The following is a 20,308-nucleotide window of genomic DNA, read 5'->3' on the forward strand; positions in this document are numbered from 1 at the left end:
CGGGTGTAGGTCACAATCAGCCAGGGTCTCGGGTGAACTCATTGTGAAACCTGGCCCCACCCTATCATGTGATTTCCTGAGGTCAGATGGCCCAGGATGTGAGTGGGCGTTAAGGCGTCTGGGAAACTGGATTATAGATGGCAGACAGTTGGTGTCGTAAACCACCGCCTTTGTTCAAAGATGGTCGCCCACAGTGGACATAAATGGCTTCTTTCACTCCTCTTTCAAACCATCTGTCCTCTCTGTCCAAAATGTGAACATTGGCATCCTGGAAAGAGTGACCTTTGACCTTTAGATGCAGATGGACCGCTGAGACCCGTGGAGGTGGCTCTTCTATGTTGTGCCATGCACTTGTGAAGTGCAGGTGCTTCATAAATACACAAGGTGAATGTATTAGCAAGCTTCTTTCTTTTCCAGTTTTTCTATTGTATACAACATTCTGATTTCGGAGTTGTTGAAGCAGAGCAGGTAACTATCCAGCTTATCTGTCTCGTTCTGCTCCCAGACGAGCCTTGATCATCCATCATTCTCACACGTCATCAGCATATTGGTGGTGGTGGTATTTTTGATAGTTTTTTCTCATGATTACCAGCAATAATCATTCCTGCTTTTCATACTGGATATCAGATGATTCCTTTTTAGTATGTTTTTCAGCAAATGATTGGAGCAAAGTCTAAAATCTGCACAACAGAAATGTTTGCGACTACATAAAAGTCTTTATTTATCCACTCACTACAACATTTGTCCAACACTTTGGATTTTCTCAAACCTAAATTTGACATGAAATGCACGTGGACCACAACCTGAACCTGATGGCTGTTTGTTGGCTTGCTCATCTGACACAAGCAAACACTTTGAGTTTAGAGCTGAATTGTAGACCATATATATATACGTAGACATACATAATCGGTTGTGCTTCTTCAACATTTTTCCTCAGCCTCCAGAACTCAAGAATGAAGCCAACACAGAGGGCAGTTTCTTTATTGGCCACTTGAGACTGGCTCCAAAACCATTAATCCCCATAGAGTTCCATATTAAAATCTCCAACTTATAACATTACAACTTTAAAATCTGGTCCAAACGATGACTTTGGCCACAGTGGACCACAGTAACTGTAAAGGAGATAATGTTCACTATTCAAAAGTCTGAACGATTTGTTGTTCAGTTTTGCTGAATGAAATTCTCTTTTGGATGTTTTTGTTTCTTTTTTTGGTGAAGCAGGACAGCAAATGCTGAGTCTTCAAGAATTAATCTAAAACCAGAAAGTGCTTACTGAATGGATTTCTGACAGGGAGATTCATTTCAGTCACACAAAACAGTTTTACTTTTGTTTTCAGTCTTCCCCTGCTCATAACAGTTCTTTCAGAATAAACTAAAGTGGCAGCTTTTCCAGGACCACAAGGACATTTTTTTCTGTAACAGTATTCCCCCTATGAATTGTTAGTTGCTTTATTAGTTGACATGAGCACAGCTGACTCATCCAGAAAAAACATTTTCATTAAAGACTTCAGCGTTCATCTTTTATGTGTCTGTGTGGCTTCCAGCACCAGCCTCCTTTATGGTCCATCAGTCCATCTTGATTTAAAACAAACAAACAAATAAAAACCCAATAGATGCATTGATCGGTCAATTTGGGCAAGCCCCACCAGATACATTTTTCTTGAATTCCACATAGGATTGACTAAAGGGCGTTCCTGGGAAAGATCTCAGCATATTTATTGGTGTTTATTACAGAGAGCTTTGGAATTTAGTAAACTGAAACTTGTATAAGAACACTTGAATTAAACTTGGACCTGAATTAAAGGGGAATAAAATAACCCCTACACTGGTGGGACCTGGTGGTTTTTTACGAGTCAGGGACATTTTGCAGTATGGTGTGGCTTCACTTCACGTCCCCTTGGATCCATTGGTCACCAGCAATCATGTTTTATTCTGTTATTTCCCGATGGTAGTGCTCTATTCCAGGATGATAAGGACCTTTTCGTAGGACACAGTGATGAGGATGAAAATGATCTCCGTCACTTTGACCACAGTTTAACCCAGCTGAACATGTATGGGTTAATCCATTAAACAGAGCTGACAACAGTGATCATCACAACACCAAACAATGTCTTTTTGAAGAGTGGTGTTCCACACGTCCACCAGCATTCCAGATCCATGTAAATCGGTGCCAAGGAGCACTGAAGCTGCTCTGTTGGCACATCGTTGCTCAGCAGCTTCTAAAGATAATTTAAGCTGTTTTTTCCTTTAATAAATCTACTTTTTTATCAGTTGTTTTCATGGTCCATCTGCATGAGGGCATGAGAGCTGTGGTTTTCTGTCAGCGGTTAGAGATGAAGCAGTGGTATAATTCTTGAATAAAAGTGGTTTTTCTCCAGTCTCCAGCAGAGTTAACTGGATTCCTAACAGCTAACGAGCAAGTCAACACTCAGAACCGAGATGTCTGTAATGGGAAGGTCGGTGGTTCGATCCCACGCAGCATGCCAAATATCCTTGGGCAAAATGTTAACCCCACGTTGCATCTATGATGCATTATTAGAGTGTTGGATGCAAAGCATTTTAATCATAGGAATACGTGCTTGTATTAACCAAGGCAAGTTGTGTACAGCATTTTTAGGTAGAGTGGTTATAAGAACCAGACCTTTTGCATTCGTGAGGTTCGGTCAGCCACTGTGCCTTCACTCTATTAAACATGGGGACATCTTTGCATCTCTTACTCTGCTATGACATTTTGGACATACAAGTTTCATGTGAGAACACAATCTGAGCAAATAATTTCATTTTATGGGTGCAGATATTAATTCAATTCTTGTGGGTGAATTCTACAACCTGCACAGATAGATGCAAACAAGCCAGAGTGCACGCCAGAGTGTCCGCTTTGTGCACAGTGCTACAGTTGCAACATAAGCACATTTTATATCTTAGACATTTTATAAAATGAAGTTTATGTAATTGACTAAGAAACAATCTTTCCTTTTTCTTAGGATTAATGTGGGCTCCTTGTTATGATGATTTTTTTTCAGAACTTGCCTTCGGAGGCTCTGATATGAAGAATTTCTTTAGCGTTATAGAAATCCAGTTCTGTTTCCACGGATTGTTCCACGAGTGTCAGTGACTGTTTTATGTTTTTCTCATGTGCGACTTATAAAAATGATTCCACATATATAGTTCATACTCGATATTTATTAGTTTTGTGTAATATTTTTTCTTTTTGAACTTCTTGAAATCGTACACATTTATAAATCATGAGGTGTTTTATAAATTTTTTCCTGACTTTTTTTTTCTGCACGCTACCCTCAGGAAGTATTATTAGAAAACATCACATATATTTGCACTGCTTTGCAGATGATACCCGGCTTTTTTCGGGGCGATCGTGGCTCAAGAGTTGGGAGTTCGCCTTGTAATCGGAAGGTTGCTGCTTCGAGCCCCGGCTTGGACAGCTTCAGTCGTTGTGTCCTTGGGCAAGACACTTCACCTGTTGCCTACTGGTGGTGGTCAGAGGGCCCAGTGGCACCAGTGTCCGGCAGCCTCGCCTCTGTCAGTGCGCCCCAGGGTGGCTGTGGCTACAATGTAACTTGCCATCACCAGTGTGTGTGAATGGGTGGGTGACTGGATGTGTAAAGCGCTTTGGGGTCCTTAGGGACTAGTAAAGCGCTATACAAATACAGGCCATTTATCTGTGCATGAACTTAGATGGTGCAAATAAACTACCGTTTTTTTCGGACCATAAAGCGCATTAAGCGAAACAAAACAGTCAGATAAGTCAAACTTTACTCAACTCATTCTTCTTGCTTCCTCCACTTTCGTACCATTGATTCAATAATGTTGAATTCTCTCCAGCTGCTCTATTCCCGTGTTGTTGCAGTATATTAATGACTAACCTGGTATTGTGGATGGATTATCTCAGTTGTTCTCCTGACTGAAGTTTGGTCCGTTTACAGCATCCTGCCATGCGATTGCATTTGTCCCTAACCATCGGGAACCCTCACGTTAACTTTTATCGAGTGGAAAAGTGTTACCGTTCATCCTCCAGCTTCACTATGTTTGTGTTATGCTAACATAGCTGTGTCGCTAGCGATCACGTAGCACATCATTATATAGCAGCTAGCCCAACTTCAGTAACCCTACAAACATCACTGCTGTTTAGTTTTCTGTCTTCATTTATGTTGGAAGTGATAGCAGAGCTGTACGTTTGAATGTTCCAGAAATCTCTCAGTCAGAACATGCTATATCATGTTTAGGTGGAAGCTAGCGAGCTAACTTCCTGCTAACTTCTAACTCTGTTAAATTTAATTGGATGTTAAACTTAATTGTTACACCTGGTAAAGCAGCAACACTGATCATTTTATTAAAGATGAAAGAGTTTAGACAGTTTGTTAAAAACTGTCTAAACTGTCTAAGCATCACTGAGAGTTAATCTCAGTGATGCTGCAGTGTTCGTTTGACTTTGGGACCTGAAGCGGTCGGAGTTTAGGACCCAGATTCCTCTGCGAGGCTCCTGACTACGGTAGCCGTAATGCTCCGACAATCCATCAAGCGGTGCGGCTTCGTAGCCAAAGTCGTACTAAAACATTTTTGACAGATTTTTGAGCGCCGTGTACCACATAAAATCAGTTCGAGGTCAGTAAGCACAACCTGAATTCATACATGAGGCACATTGTCGATTTTTGAGAAAATTAAAGGATTTTAAGTTTACTTTATTGTGCCTCTATAACTGACCTCTAATTTTCTACTTCTGAATTCAGATCAAACTGAGGGTATTGTACTCTGTCCTAAAAAGAATCATGGGGTCTAACCAAATACTGACTTTCGATTTCATTACATTGCTCTTTAGTGACCGTGCAAGAAACTGTGGAGTAATTTTTTAAACAGGAGCATGCAGCATATACTTTAAACAAATATGCAGAACTGCCTTCATTCATCTGAATGAAAATTAGACACATTGTGCTCAGAGGTACACCTGAGCAAGGTACCGTCCCTGCACACTGCTCCCCAGGCGCCCAGTAGCTGCCCACTGCTTGACTGAGTGAATGGGTTAAATGCAGAGAGGAATTTCCCCACGGGGATCAATAAAGTAAGCACTATTATTATTATTATTATTATTATCCTGTCCAGGATTGACGTTATAATGTATATATGTCTATTATAATTTAATATTATAAGGTTGCTCTGAAAGGGACATGAAACTCCTTCAGTTGATCCAAAACGCTGCAGAAAGAGTTCTGACTGGGACTAGAAAGCGAGAGCACATTTCTCTCACATTAGCTTCTCTTCATTGACTCCTGTTTAAATTCAGAATTGAATTTAAAATCCTTCCCTGCACATCCAAATCTGTAAACATCATGCTGTGTCTTAAAGACCTCATATTATCCTAACAGAGCATTTCTTAAGACTGCAGACCTCCTTAAGGTTCCTGGTAGAATGGAAGGCAAAGTTTTATTTAAAGTTTTATTACTATTTAATGTCATCATGGTTTGGTAAATCTTGGTTGGTGGGGTGGCTTCGACTTTCCCAGTTCCACTTGGCATTCCACATGAAAATTCCAACTAGGAACTCAGAAATACCGACTTCAACCGAAATGCTCTATTAATCCCTACAAGACTGTAATCAAATGATGGAGCAACGCCATCAGCAGTTAAGATGAGGGTTTTGTCTCTTAGACTACATGATAAGAGGCTATGTGTGAGTCTACAGCTCTCTCAGTTCTCATAAATGATCCTAGAGGATGGCATAGGAGCTTTATGTTAAAGTAAGGAGTGCTTATTTACCCTGAACAAAGAGGATGGAAAGGATCCAAGCAAATGACAGAGGGACCCGCTGAGGCAAAATCTGAAAACATAACCAGGATCAAAAAATGCTGGCAAAAAAGAGCGCGCTTATAAAGCAAAGCACATGGCACGGAGACTGTCTGGCATGGCAAACGGAAACATCCTGTACTAGGAAACTGAAACTAAACCAAAATCCTGCTTTCTTTCTGTTAGTGGTGTCTTTGTATTTTGGAATTCAGTTTTCATTATTGCTCAAGTGTTGTATGGGACCGCACATGTGATCACATCCATCAGGCTAGACAATTGTGATTAAGTTGGTAAACTGACTATTGTGAAGTGCCCAGTGGAGAGTAATCTATCATTGCCTCTGCAAATGTAGTCGAGTCAGCACATCTCATTAATGAAATTATGAAATGAAGACATTTCTAAATTTTAAGGGGAGCATTCTGAGTAAGAAAAACACAGCATGTAAACGCAAAGAAGACAGCAGTTATGTTATTTACTCTGAAAGGGTTTCCTCACATTGCAGTCAGTTTGATACTTGACCTCAGAAAATCTGTAACGGTTGGCTGGGTTTGCCTCAAGGAGCCGTTAATTACTGGTTAAACCACACCAGAAACTCTGCTGGCTGAAAGACAAAAATACCTGAGCTCCTGGTACTACAGAAGTAACAGACCATCGTCAGCTCTGCTTCTGAAACTGAAATTTCTGATATTGGTCACAATGGCATGTGCAGTGGAATGTCAAACAGGCGAGTGCTGAGTTTCTGTTTAAGTGTCTTGAGTGCTAAAGTATCTAGTAACACACACTGAACAATATCCTGATTTCTAAAACCTTTATTATACTTTCCACACCTGAGGTGTGAAGGCCTCAGTTTACCCACCGTGGGCTGGTCCATTCATCCTGGCTGTTGTGGTGGAGGTAGCTGGTGCAGTATCCTCCTGAAGTTGGTACAACATCTGTATAAGCTATGAGTCTCTGAGCTTCTTTACTGATATATCATGAATTCATATGGATTTCTGGCATTTTCCTAATGTGACAGTGTTTAACAGGCTGGTAGAAATCTGAATTTAATGGCACACTTGAAAACAAAAAAAGTACAGACCATAACGAATGAAACTGCTGAATGATGGAGAATGATGGGTCAAACAGGTTGTTCACTGTTGGCTTATAAAGACATGGTGCACCATTTTTCTCTTCTTCTCCTTTTTCCTTCCAGTTCCTAATGCATTTTATTTCATGCACTTACACCCGCATGTTAATACCAAGTACCCTGAACACGGGACCCTAAATGAACACTGATGACCTAACAGCACTGTAGCAATCAATAAAAACTACTCAAAGTTTCAGACAAAGAGATGAGAACTCCTAAGTGGGGAGAAGAGGAACATCTGTAAGACAGGAACCAAGTCCAAGAGACGTCCAGTTGGAAATATCAAAGAACTGACAAACCTCAGGCCCTTTGCTGTAAGCTCTTTTTTGTTTTACGCCTACTTTCTGTTGAGGAAACAATCAGAAATACTCATAATGGGATCAAGATATGACCTCGCTGCTGACATGGACAGTTACGATGGTTTGATGTGGCTTTTAGCTGGTGAGGTCGTTCAGTTAAGATGCCGATCACACGCTGCTCAAGAGCCGTTGATGCAGGGTGCAAGTTATTACGTTTTTGCTGTTTCATAAACGTGTAATCAGGAGAAGAATGTATAAAGAGGAAAGTTAGCTCATCGTTTTGTTTTGTTTTTTTCACCACTTTTAAAAAAATGTAAATTGCATTTAAGAACTTTAAAGGGAATTCTTACCCGTTTAGTGCTTTTATTTTGAAAATCGAGCGTTTTCATGTGTGAGTTGCATCACTACATACACTTCAAAGGATTCCAGAGGCTTTGCATATTTAATTTAAAAAGAAACTGTCAGGCATTGCACTGATTCTTGTAGACTTTCAAATGTCCTTCAGCTTAAGCTGTCCTGAAAATTGTCTCGCAGTGGTTTGAAACTTGCGTGAGATGCCAAAGACATAGTCATGGCAAGTTGTTCAATGTGATAGGATCAAAATATCTTCAGAAAATATGTGGCAGGAAGTGTGCTTCTGTGAAGATGCAAGTAATCCGAACACAGCTGCAGATCTCTGCAGGCAAGTCCGTTATGGGCTACTTCAGCTCAGCGAGTCTTGTAGACGAACCGGCTCATCGGCACATCGCGTGCCAGCGCTCGACAAAGTAGCTCAACGATTCGACGTTTTCTAACACTGGTTTCCAAACAGAAAGGAGAAATCCAAATTGTCCAAATTTGTGAACGCATAAAATTTGTGGATGCTGTAAATCTAGCTTTGGTTTAAATGACACGCAGTATGTGCTAATGAATTGGTGACTTTAGCCGATCAGTTACTTTGCGACTCAGTTAACCCAGATCTGTTACTCAGTCTGCTGCCTTGTTATTCTGCGACCCAGATACTGTTACTGAGTGACTCTGTCACTTTGTTACTCTGCCACTCAGATATTCAGTGACATCTTTACCTTGTGACTGAGCACATTAAGCTATGGGAACTTGATTTTTAGGGTGTGAACCATGAAATGTGATGCCTGTTGCTGACATCCAGGATCTGTCGTGTTTTGCCCATCTCTCTCTGCCCTTGCGTTCTGTCATCTCTCTGCTGCTGGAGCTCTTTATTATTATTTATTATAACCTCTTTATTCAGTTTTACTTTTTGCTTGGCCTGAATACAGTGACAGGTATGTTCATGCTTTCACCCCTGAGCTGCTGTGTAACCTGCCTGTTTTCATGCTTGCTCTAATAAAACCAGATTGCACCACCCATCTGCAGGAACAAGAAGTTGGGTAATATTACTGACAGCGCACCAAGAGTCCACCCTGCCTGCTGCTCATTGGTTCTCCTGTGTTAGATCTGTGGCTGCGGCTGCTGATATTCTTCGTAGTGTGTTTTCAGAGGATGCTCTCAACACTTGTTCTAAGAAACTTTGACTGTGTGTGGGACTTTCCAACTCAACAATTTTTCTTTTTTTCAAAAACATCTTTTGCGGGTGACGTCAGTCTGCCAGAGTGATGACGGTAATTATGTTTCTCCCCTATACACAAAATATGTGCATTTATGTTTGTGTTCAAAGCCAGAGACCATAACCTCTCGTCCTTATCTGCCTTGTTGCTATGATTCATCTAGTAACCCAGGTGAACACTTCAAAGGAACACTGTGCACACACAGATATAGATATACATACATATACGTAAGCATGGTCGGTTACTTAGAACTCTTTGTGTGTGTGCGTTTGTGGTTGTTGAGTGGGCTGCTATCTCTGACTCATGCTCCTCTTTTCATTGATGATCATGCCAGGCAGAGCGAGTGCTCCTGTGATGTCAAAATCAACCAGGAGAGTAAAAATGAGAAGATTGAAGGGAAAAAGGGAGAACATGGACTCTGTGTTCCAGTCTTCTGCATGCTAGGTAAAGAAAAAAATCAAAATTACAGCTGTGAGTATTCCTGGATCGAGGTTGTTTTGTCTGCCTGCCGGCTGTTATTTAAAGATCAAAGTATCGTGTTCGCTGCTGGACTGTTTTTCTGTCCCACCGAGGCAGCGTGGCAGCAGGGTCTGGGGTCAAAGTGCACACGTGTTTGTAGGATGCATCCTCTGAGAACAGCAGGAGTTTTACATCATGTATCTGTGCATGATCTCAGGTCGTGCTCATTGCCTTTGACTTCTAAGCACCGCTCAGTGACTTGATTTACCTCACACAAATTTGTTCCACTTTGTTCGAGAGGAGCTCATGTGGTTATTGTAATTTTCAATAAGTTGCAGCAGAGAAGAAGTCATCATTTGCAGTGGGTTTTTTTTAGTATAGAGTGGTTACAGAGGTTCTGCTTAGTGGATTTTATTTCCGATACGTAACAAATAAAACATGCAGTCATCGCCATGAGCTCTCATGTTCTTGTATATTGTGGGTGCATAAATTTGGTCCATTTTCCCCAAAGAGGTCCTTTGAACTTGCCATGTTTTTTTTAATACTAACAGAAGTCAAATGTATTGCAGTCTCGAGGGTCAGTCAATAAACTGATGGCAGCTTGACCCCTTGTTAGGAAAATGAAGCTGCTTCAACAAAACTTTCATCCGTATTCACTCTTCCGCCGTTACACCTGTCGCTACTGGTCACTGAATTTGAAGAATGTTTTAATTTCACTTTGATCTGAAGCTCATTTTCATAGTCAAAAGTGTCACTTCAGGAAGATGTCCATTTATTGGTGTAGGCGAAGCTGCGGTGTAGGCGGAAGCAAGTACGATCACTGAGGTCGCAGCACCGAGAAAACCTGAATATAATGCTGTAAGTTTCCACATCGAGTGCTTTTACCAAGAACTCTGTCTATAAGATTTCCTCATTATGTGAAAATATAATCATCAAATGGCATCAAGCCGTTTCTGTTCAATTTAATTCTTTGTATACATTTTTGCTAGTTGGATCCCTTGTAGTTTCACAAGTGCCTTAATTCTTTGTATAGATGGATACATTTTGGTTCATAGAGAATCACATGGTTACTGCGTGACAACGTGAATCTCCTGTTCCAGCAGACCCCAAAGACGCTCTGCCGGATTAGGATCCGGTGACTGTGGCGGCCATTTGAGTACAGTGAACTCATTCTCATGTCCAAGAAACCAGTTTGAGATGATTTGAGCTTTTTGACACGTTGTGCTATCTGGCCAAAGGCAGCTGTCGGCCATAGATTAAATGACACGGTCAGCAACGATAGCAGGTAGGCCATCATGCTCACTTGGTATTAGTGGGAGAAAATATCTCCCACACCATTACACCACCACTTTTAGCCTGAACCGTTAATACAAGGCAGGATGGATCCATGCTTCCATGATTTTTTATGCCAATTTCCAAACTCTACCATCCGCCCCTCCCTGAGCCTGGTTCTGCCGGAGGTTTCTTCCTGTTAAAAGGGAGTTTTTCCTTCCCACTGTCGCCAAAGTGCTTGCTCATAGGCGGTCATATGATTGTTGGGTTTTTCTCTGTATGTAATATTGTAGGGTCGACCTTACAATGTAAAGTTTTGATTTGGCACTGTATAAATAAGCTAAATTGAATTTACCACTCGAATGACGCAGGAGCTATTGATACTTATCAGTTTTTTGGTACTACAGCCCAACTTCTTCAAGATTTGATTTGTTGTGTTCTCAGATGTGTCATTCTGCATTATTTGATTGTAACTGGTGGTCGTTACCTTCCCATCAACCCCAACCAGTCCAGCTGGACATTTCTTTTTTTCAGGCCTTTCTTTGTAAACCTGAGGGATGAAATCTAACAGGGATGCATCAGTAGGTTCTGAACCGAGGAGGGGTCGTGGCAATGGTCATGACAATTTGCAGATAAATGCTCATGAAACTGGTCTAGATTTGCTCTTTATGCAGTTGTACTGTTTATTAAGTTTATGAAGTGATTTCTGAAACAGAACAGTATGGGTTGAGTCTTACACGTATTAGCTTTCTGGATGAGATGGACTGTTCCACGTTTGAATAAGTGAATATTTGAGTGTTACCAGGTTCACTGTCACTCTTTAGTAATTACTTGAAATCACACCTTTAAATAGTTGAGCAGCACAGTTCTAATTGCACTTTGTGCAACGAAACCCAAATATGTCTCAGTCTCACTAGATATACATCTGTGTCATTTCCGTTCCACGCTGAAATGAAAATGAGAAGTCTCTCTCTCTTTTTTCCTTTCGACGTGCTTTTAGTAGGTTAGTCCAGTGGGAGAGACGCACACAACCTCTGAGACAACCAAGAGAGAACTATTGTAATGAGTGTCAGCGTTGGTCTGTTTGGCTATGACTCAAAGTGCCGATGTGCCGATGGTTTTAACGACCAATCGACAGCCTGCTGTTGGGTTTTCACCTGAGAGTAGTAACGAGTGATGATGTGGAACCACGCACACACACTCGCAGTTTCATTCATCAAATATTTCAGTAACACATGCAGTGTTGGCAGTGTCACCTCAGCCAGTACTTTCATGTCTTCATGAAAATAGATGGTGTAGAGAATTAGTCAGAAAGCACAACTGACCACAGTATCGAAGCGTACTTATTTAGTCAAGAAAAATACCCCAATGGGGGACTTTTACCTGACTGCACTTAATGGGAAATACTCTCCAAAACAGCTCTTTTAGAGCTCTGCTCAAACAATCTTAATCATCATCCAATCATTTAAATATTTGCTATAGTTTGGGAGTTTCTGACGACCTCACACTGCAGACTAGCGAAACGACCTTTGGAGCTACAGTGCAAATGCAAGCGCTAGCTTGGGTGAGGATATGCCTTAGGTGGAGCAAGTAACCGCAGTGACTGATTGTGAGATGCTGATGGACTTGTCTGTCACGGCAAGCTGTCCTCAACATTCAAATACTTGAAGCCTTCTTTGGATGAAAGTTTCATTTCTTTTGCTTCACATGCCAGCAATGTCACGCTGCAGCAAGGTAGGTGGATTATGTCTGACTAGAAATCTGAAAGTGGATTCATCAGAATTAGTGAAACTAATATTTAATTTCTCATTTTTCTCTCAATATTTCTGTGATGATGTTTGATAGCAGCGTCTTTCAGTTTGGGCGAGGTGTTTTTACTGTACTCACTATTACATTTATCCAGATGAATTAGCAGGACTGGATCAAATGTGTCATCTTTGACTTGATCTTAAAGGATTCTTTTATATTTAATCATTAAAATGACCTTCATAGCAAACCTCAGACATGAATTCAACTTGTGAAACTGTAACTGCTTGTGAAAGTCGTGGACTTCTTTCAAAATTGAAATGAGGTGTTTCCCCTTCACTTTAGTGCAGCTGTCAGAGTTTTAACAGTGAAATATGAGAAATGTGATGCAGGTTTATGTTATACAGCACTGTTCACTTTTAATATGGGAACAACAGATGGGTTTCTGAGGTGGGGTTTGTGAAGGGTTGCTGTGTGCTGAGATAAATAACCACATAAGTGAAAAGGCAGGCACAGTAAGAGGATTGAGAGAAAAACCCTGTGTGTGTGTGTGTGTGTGTGTGTGTGTGTGTGTGTGTGTGTGTGTGTGTGTGTGTGTGTGTGTGTGTGTGTGTGTGTGTGCTGGGTGCAGTCAAAGTTTCAGGCTGATGCCAAAAAGCACATTCCTGGCAGCATCCAGAGCATCTGTCAGATGCACCTCAGGAACATGATGCAGCAGAACGCCCTGAGATTAAACCACACACACACACACACACACACACACACACACACACACACACACACACACACACGGACCCAACCACAGCTCCGAGAGGGCTGGGAGGAAAAGGAGGATTGTCATAGCATTACTGTTACATCATTAAGGAAGCTGCAGTGCCTTATTTAGCACTGGTGGTGATTGACGTCTCCCTCCAGCCAGTGATATGCTGACTATGCCCTCCTGGCTGTGCTCATGTTAACACTGTAGTTGCTGCATTACATTAATGCTCAAAAGTCACTGAAGCTGTGGCACTTCCCTGAGCCAGTGGGCTGCTCTACATCTCACTCTGGTACGTGGCTGATATTCTTCTCTGTGAAACCCTGGGGATAAATGTCTGTGAGTCCAAGGGCAACGAGAACAATGCTACCTCTGTGCTGCTCTGCAACCAGGGCCGTGTGCTTCTCCCTCAGTCCATCACACTCTGCAGGTTTGTCCCCTTGGTGTGGGAAACCAGCAGTCAGCAGCTCAAGTGTCAGCTATTGGTGACAGGATTTCATCTTTCGTTTGAAATTAAAAATTCAGTTGTGCAGAAAATGAAACATTGTAATGACGTTACAGTCTTACAGCCTTGCATGCTCCCTTGACCTCTGGATAAACTAAGGCTTCGGTCACATGGGCCTAGAGACGAGTTGGTGACCCTGGCAATCTCCAGTCGCTTAGGAAAAATGTGTATTCCCCAAGTGGGTGATGACTTGTTGCTGCCACTGGGTGAAACTGCCTGCAAAGAGGGCTTTGTTTGCACTAAAAACCTCATTGCAGTTGCTTTAGTTGCTATCAGATTGCCATGGTTGCCGGTTTAACAACACTTGCTAGTTAACCATCGAGCGGTAGTGAAACTTGAAAAAGTACAACATAAATGAGAAAGAGCATTTTTCTTCAAAGCAAAGATTGCGGCTCACCGCCTAAACCAGCAGATTTCAAAAGGTGCAACTTTTGATTTGAAGGTGAATGGTCTTTTTTTTACAACTGGTGAGTGTTTGCAGAGAAGTCGGCATCTTCCATGCAAACTACAGGCAACTGTGGCAACTCTCTAGTGACCCAAGCAATAATAAGGATGTTCTCAGTGTTTTTGCAACCAATTTCTCCAGGTCCACCGAGCAACCTCCCTGAACCAGTCCCCAACTGGTCAGTTGTCTAGTGGCAAAAATTCCCCAGTGACTGGTTGTTAACAGGAAGTCACTGACCAGTCTCTGAGCCTCTGTGGTTGGGAAATAGCATTTTCCCAGTAACCTCCAACTACCACTTGCAATAGATCAGGAAAGACATTTTTTTCCCGAGCAGCCGGTGGACGCCAGCTGGTCTGTTGGCCCGTGTTCAGTGGCGCTGCTCAACCTTTCAGAACCTGCCTTTGACAGAGGATGTTAGCACGCAGTACTTTCACGATTGGAGTGCGATGTGCGTTGTGTTTGGATTATTTTGGAAAAAGAAAATATATGTGTACATATTTGTGTGAAGTGCTTAATAAAGTAGCAGATACTGAGACAGAGATAACTTTGTACAGAGGTGATTTTCTAACCTAATGAATATTTCTTAAACTTTGTTTTATATTTGTAAGTGTATTTATCATGCTAACACATGTTAAAGATTACAACATTTTTGCAAAGATGATTTCATCCATCGATTCTGGACTCTGTGTAGCTGCTGCCATCGTGTTTCCTGGAGCCAGACTTAATGCTGAGGCTATGCTAGCTAGTGGCAGTCCTAAACCCTTGAGTGCAATGCACAGAAACATGCACGTGCTAATTTGCTGGCTCTGAGTTTGGATCTGCGGAAGGTTTCTTCCTGTTAAAAGAGAGTTTTTCCTTTATTCTTATTGTTGCGGTTTTCTTTTTATTATTGCAGAGTCCCTACCATACAATATAAAGCAGTGTTGTTGTTGTGATTTGGTGCTGTACGAATAAAATTGAATTGAACGTGAGCTGATTGCATAAGTTTAGGTTTAGCGTCGCGCTATCGTGAGCTGACAGAGTTAAAAGGCTGCTGTTGGTTTACAGACCCAGGCTGTTCTGTCTGTAGAATGAAGCTGTGCAGAAAAAGGAAACTCAAACTGGAGAACAGCTGAGTTTAAGCTTCGATCACACGCGTTCTCAGTGGAAGTAGACCTTAGCTCTTCACCTGCTACCTTAAGCTAAATCTTTATTAAGCCTGTCCAAAGTCCCCACGAGCCACATGTTACACTCCGATGAGTCATGCTTTATCTCATCACATTTCCATCTTCCACGTGCCCATCCTAAACAATTTGCATCATGTGCTTTAATGGATATATGACCAAGCAGCAGGGAGGAGGTTAAAGGTCCGAGCTGGTGATTCTGTCGATTGAGATGTAGAGGAGAGCTGTGGGATGAAAATCCCATCTGAAGAGAGAAGCCGATATATGATTCTCTTAATCTGTTTACATTATGTGTAATTCATGGCTTCAGTTCTTGCCCGGTCTGTGTTTATTTATGTTGAATGGCATTTATGTAACGTCTGCATCGTGTTTTTTTCCCTCCGGGGAGAGCGAGGCTGACTGACTGCTGATCACGAAAAAAAGATGCTGTCCATTTCACAGCGACTTCTTATGTAACCGTGTGGTCTCTCTCCCTTTCTGCAGGCTCTGCTGGAAGCGAATGCATGCTGCAGACGCCTATGGGCTTCAAATCAGCAAACAGCACTGGAATGACGCACCCCTGGCTAAAAGGTCTGTGTGTGTTTGAGCGTCTTTGTACGATACGTTTCTTGTAATCATGTTTCCAGTTCATTAAACACCAGGATGAAAATGCATTTTATGGTTCGACCTGATGTGTGTTACGTCTTTGTGCTTCTCCTCTCCGGACCAAGTTGTTTACCTGGCTGTGGAACGAAAAGAATGTGTGTGTGTGGGCGAACAGCGTGATCCTACCTGTTGTGAAACTGTGTGTATGTGTTCCTGTGGCCCTTACACACCATGCCACTCCCTCTCAGTGTGTACTTTGCCTCCTTACCACACTGCGTGGCCTTTACAGCTTTGTTTTGGGGGTGTGTGTTTGCCAGCATGCATCACATGAGCTGGACAGGAAGATGAGAATGTTGAGAGATAAATTGAGGGAGATGAGTGAAGGGAGGAAATGAGGAGCATCAAATCTATTGTGTTGAGGGCTTGGTTTAGTGGGTGTTTGCTCTGATCGGAACAGATAAAGTGAAAGAAAGGAAGTGTATCAAAGTGTTTGAAGCTTTAAAATTTATCTTAGGCTGTTGGTGAAGTTAGAATTTGATTAATAAATCACAGAATCATGCATGCGTCCAGTGCCTTTGCTGCTTTATCCTAACATGTGACATATATACTGTCTGGGTATGTAGGTCCTTTCTGCAGTAAAACAGAGGTGTGGGGTTTCTTGCGAACTGAACACAGAGCTCACACAGTTGGCACTACTGACACGTCCTCAGTGTCACACATTTATTTTCTCGCACAGTGAAAAGAACAAATTCATACGTGGTAACGTCGACACTGACAAGACAGAGCAGGCAGCGTGTTGCAAAATAAGCAGCGAGTGATCCTCACCAGCCAGGAGAAAAGCAAAAATATCTCATCTGTTGCACTGCAGTTTGTTCCCATGCATGCTGGTCGGAGTATATCACAGCTGAGAGCTGTTTCAGATTTGTGGTTAAACATATAGAGGGTTTCAAACACGATCTGATCCCCGTGTCGGCTTTGTTCCTGTGTCATCATCAGAGTGTTTGTCCAGAATCATGTCATCTGTTAGCATTAGCCAGGAGGTTAGCTAATGCTCTTAAAACTATCACAAGAAAACCAACTGGAGTATAATGAGAGATATCATTTATAACTGCCAGAAAATATATACACCACAGGGTTGAGCCTTTCAGGCAGTTTCAGGTGTAATCATTAAAGCGCTGACTCTGCTAACAGTGAGAGTAAGGATGATAAACACTGTATGAGGCTGATGCTAATGCTAAATTAGCACATTGAACAGAAGCAACCTGGGCTGACAGTGATCAGCAGATATTAGCTGTAGCTGCTAACATTATTTGGGACTGTATTAAAGAACAGTATTTGTTCAAAGTAGACGGTATGAAAGATGGACCCATTCTTCAGGTCTGAGGAATTAATTAATAATTCACTGTATTTATATAAAATGCTAATTTCGTTGTGTTTTGGCGTGAATAAAAGTACTGCCAGTATTTACAAGATTATGTAAGATTTTCGGTTCATTCAGTTTTAGTTATACACCGCCAAATCACAACAACAGTCGCCTCAAGGCACTTTATATTGTAAGGTAAAACAATCATATGACCCCCTATGAGCAAGCACTTTGGCGACAGTGGGAAGGAAAAACTCCCTTTTAACAGGAAGAAACCTCCGGCAGAACCAGGCTCAGGGAGGGGCGGGGCCATCTGCTGTGATTGGTTGGGGTGAGAGAAGGAAGACAGGATAAAGACATGCTGTGGAAGAGAGACAGAGATTAGTTGCATATGTATTTCTGTATATGAGTTCCTTTGTCAAGGTGAAAATATAAGGAGGAGAATATTTAAATCATACATGCAAACTGTGTGACACCCCAACCCTAACCCCCCCTACTGTAACTTTTCAAAATCACCTATAAACCTAACCACACCCATGGGTGCTGTTTGAACATTTAGCCCTGTTTCGTACTTACTGGACTAAAGAGTAACTGCAGACTAGTTTAGAAACATGTTGCCAGCACATTGGAATTGACCTGAATCAAACTGTGCCAATGAGCACGACTTGTCTTCTTTGCGATGGTGTCCTTGACTCGGCCAGTTGGTTTGGATTATATTCCTATAAAAAGGTAAGCTGACTTTGTGCTGAGTGTCTTTTTGTAACTATGTCACACTTTGTGCTTCAGATCTGTGAGGCCGGACTGAGAATCTGAGAAGTTGATGGGAATTTCTCTTTAATTGAGTTTCTGTGTATGCAGTGTATGTTTTTTTTACATAACTGATTGCAGTTAATTGCTGTATTATCACAAACGGATTTCATGTTATTGCCAACTGATTCTATTATACTGCTAACTGATAGCAAACAGACTGATTCAGCCTTATTGGTATTTCATCAGCATCTCAATGCGCCAACGTCGCTTTGAAGGCGGTTGCTGACTGTGAGAGGTCACACACCCAGCCAGTGCACATCTTTGAAATAGTTACTTCACAGGTAATCAAACTACAAGTTTCTTGGACATCGTTGCAATAATGTGATCGTGTAGTCAGAACCACTGTTTTCCATAGTGCCAACGTGAGATTAACATAAGCATCACCGTTCGCCTCCCTAAGATTAACATACGTTGAATTTCTATTTGAGCGTGACCGACACATCAGTCGGCTATCACCTTTTCATTTCAGCGTAAGGTCAGGAAAATCATGGAAGCTGAACTATGATGAAATGACACAGAAGTGGGTAAAGGTTTAACGTGAGCACACGGCTGGCTGGACAAACACACATGTTCTATGTACACACACAAAGGGTCAGCTGTGGTGTGTGATGATGATTATATCGAGTCTGCGTCATGCAATTTATGACTTCCCACCAGCAAAACTGAATTCCGATGGAATTCCGGATCTCCAAGTCACTTCCTTCTGTGTACTCGCACCTGCCACACACACACACAGGGTCGCACGCACGCAGCAGCCCACGCTGTGTGAGGGTAAACCACAGGCATGCTTCTAATGCTTCATGTAGTGTTCTGTCATTGGAGAACGAAGCATTTGTCTGCAGCGTGTGCTGGCTTAGAGCTCTCTCACACAAACACTTTGCTCTAAAATCCCAAGTGCAGATAGATAAGATGGATGGGAGGGATAGGGGGGGGGTTAGCCTGTTGAGTCACAGATAGTATGATGACATTTTGAGTAGTGTTGCACTATGAATGATAGCACACAGATTTCTTGAGGCAGTGTAGAGCCAGAGAGGCTGAAGGGGAAAGGAGTGAGCGGAGCGTGGACACAGCAGGCAGTGTGAGTGTTGGCGCTGTGTATGATTTATTGTTCTGTCTGTACTTTCCAGGTTTACACAGCTTGTTTTTCATGTAATTAGGCCACTGAAGACTCTGAATTCTGATGGTGGATGAAGTACTCGGGTCTTTTACTTGAGTAGGAGTAACATCATATCCTAAAAATACGTTCCAGTATTATTATCATCAAAAGACCCCAAAATAATGGCTAATATGTAGAATGACCCCCTTTCATAGTTGTGTATGTTTTATTACAGTTGTTAATAGATTCACATGTTCATCACTTTAGCTGTGACTGAGGTATTATTGACACCTTGATTGTGTGTCTGCTTTTGGCAAAATGTGGTCGTGGACACACCCACTCCAGTAGGAGCTACCACTGAAAAATAGGCTATGAGTACAGTGTGTTTGGCTTAGGACGGATTGAGTCACGCAGTTGGGATCAGTGTCCTCCGACCCAAGACTCCCAGTTTGAAGTATCGTTTTTCACACTGTAAACTTCTGATGTTTTCCTATCCCAGAATTCAAAGCGTGGCTCAGCCAGTTCCAGTTTCCAACAATGGCGGCAGCTACTTAGTTTTAATATTTCTCTTATTAATCTTTCTGGGTCACAAAATAAACTTTTAACATATTTTCAGTAGCTGTGTAGCTGTGTAAACTTCAAATATCTGCTCGGTTTATCAAGACATCACATATTTGCAAAAGTGCTCCGACGTTTTCAGAGACGTCTGTTACCCACCAGCTCGATAGCTGACCGGGAGGTCGAGGCTCACTAGAGCCGGCGAGAACGGCAAACTCCCGGCACATCATTTTCAGCCCCCCGCGGTCTTTGGCTACTCAGGTTAAACATGATATATAAGTCACTTAGATAACTTACAAATGTTCTTGTTTGGCTTTTTTCAGGGTTTTATTTGTTCCTGAGTAAATCGGTTTGGCTGAGATTAAAGTTCTAGTTTTCACACAGCTGAATAACGTCAAACAGAAAACTGATTAAACAGAAGTGTGAGACGGTGGAGAGTTTAGTCCAGTGTCCTGTTATATTCTCCACCCAGACAATCTGCAAATTTCATTAAAGGTTTAATAAACTATCATCTTGTCTTTATTTGTAGTTAGCACCTGAAACACTTCAAGCTGTAAGCTAATGATAGTTATATAAGATGCATGCTGGTGCAATAAGCTGCATGCTTCATGTCCAATGATCTGATTAGTTGACTATCAAAATGATCTTTTGTGGCAGCCCTCGGTGTCCAGACTGTTGTGACACCATCACATGATGGATCACACTCGCTGACTCTTTATACAAAGATTGTGGCATGGTTCATTAACAGAAACACTCTGGAGGCAAAG

The 20,308-nt window shown here is 41.9% G+C and overlaps 1 long non-coding RNA gene across 11 annotated transcripts in view; it reads left to right on the forward strand.

Annotated features, from left to right (window-relative positions):
* Positions 1-20,308, forward strand: part of LOC102075996 (uncharacterized) — a 61,419-nt gene that overhangs the window by 16,284 nt on the left and 24,827 nt on the right. For 7 of the 11 annotated variants that reach the window (XR_269952.4, XR_003214556.1, XR_002056944.2 and 4 more), the window contains exon 2: positions 15,613-15,699. This is a non-coding gene — a long non-coding RNA (uncharacterized LOC102075996). The other 4 variants (XR_003214561.1, XR_003214562.1, XR_003214555.1 and 1 more) reach the window with 4 other exon arrangements.

This window comes from Oreochromis niloticus, linkage group LG17 (genome assembly GCF_001858045.2).
Source record: "Oreochromis niloticus isolate F11D_XX linkage group LG17, O_niloticus_UMD_NMBU, whole genome shotgun sequence".
Classification (NCBI taxonomy): Eukaryota; Metazoa; Chordata; class Actinopteri; order Cichliformes; family Cichlidae; genus Oreochromis; species Oreochromis niloticus.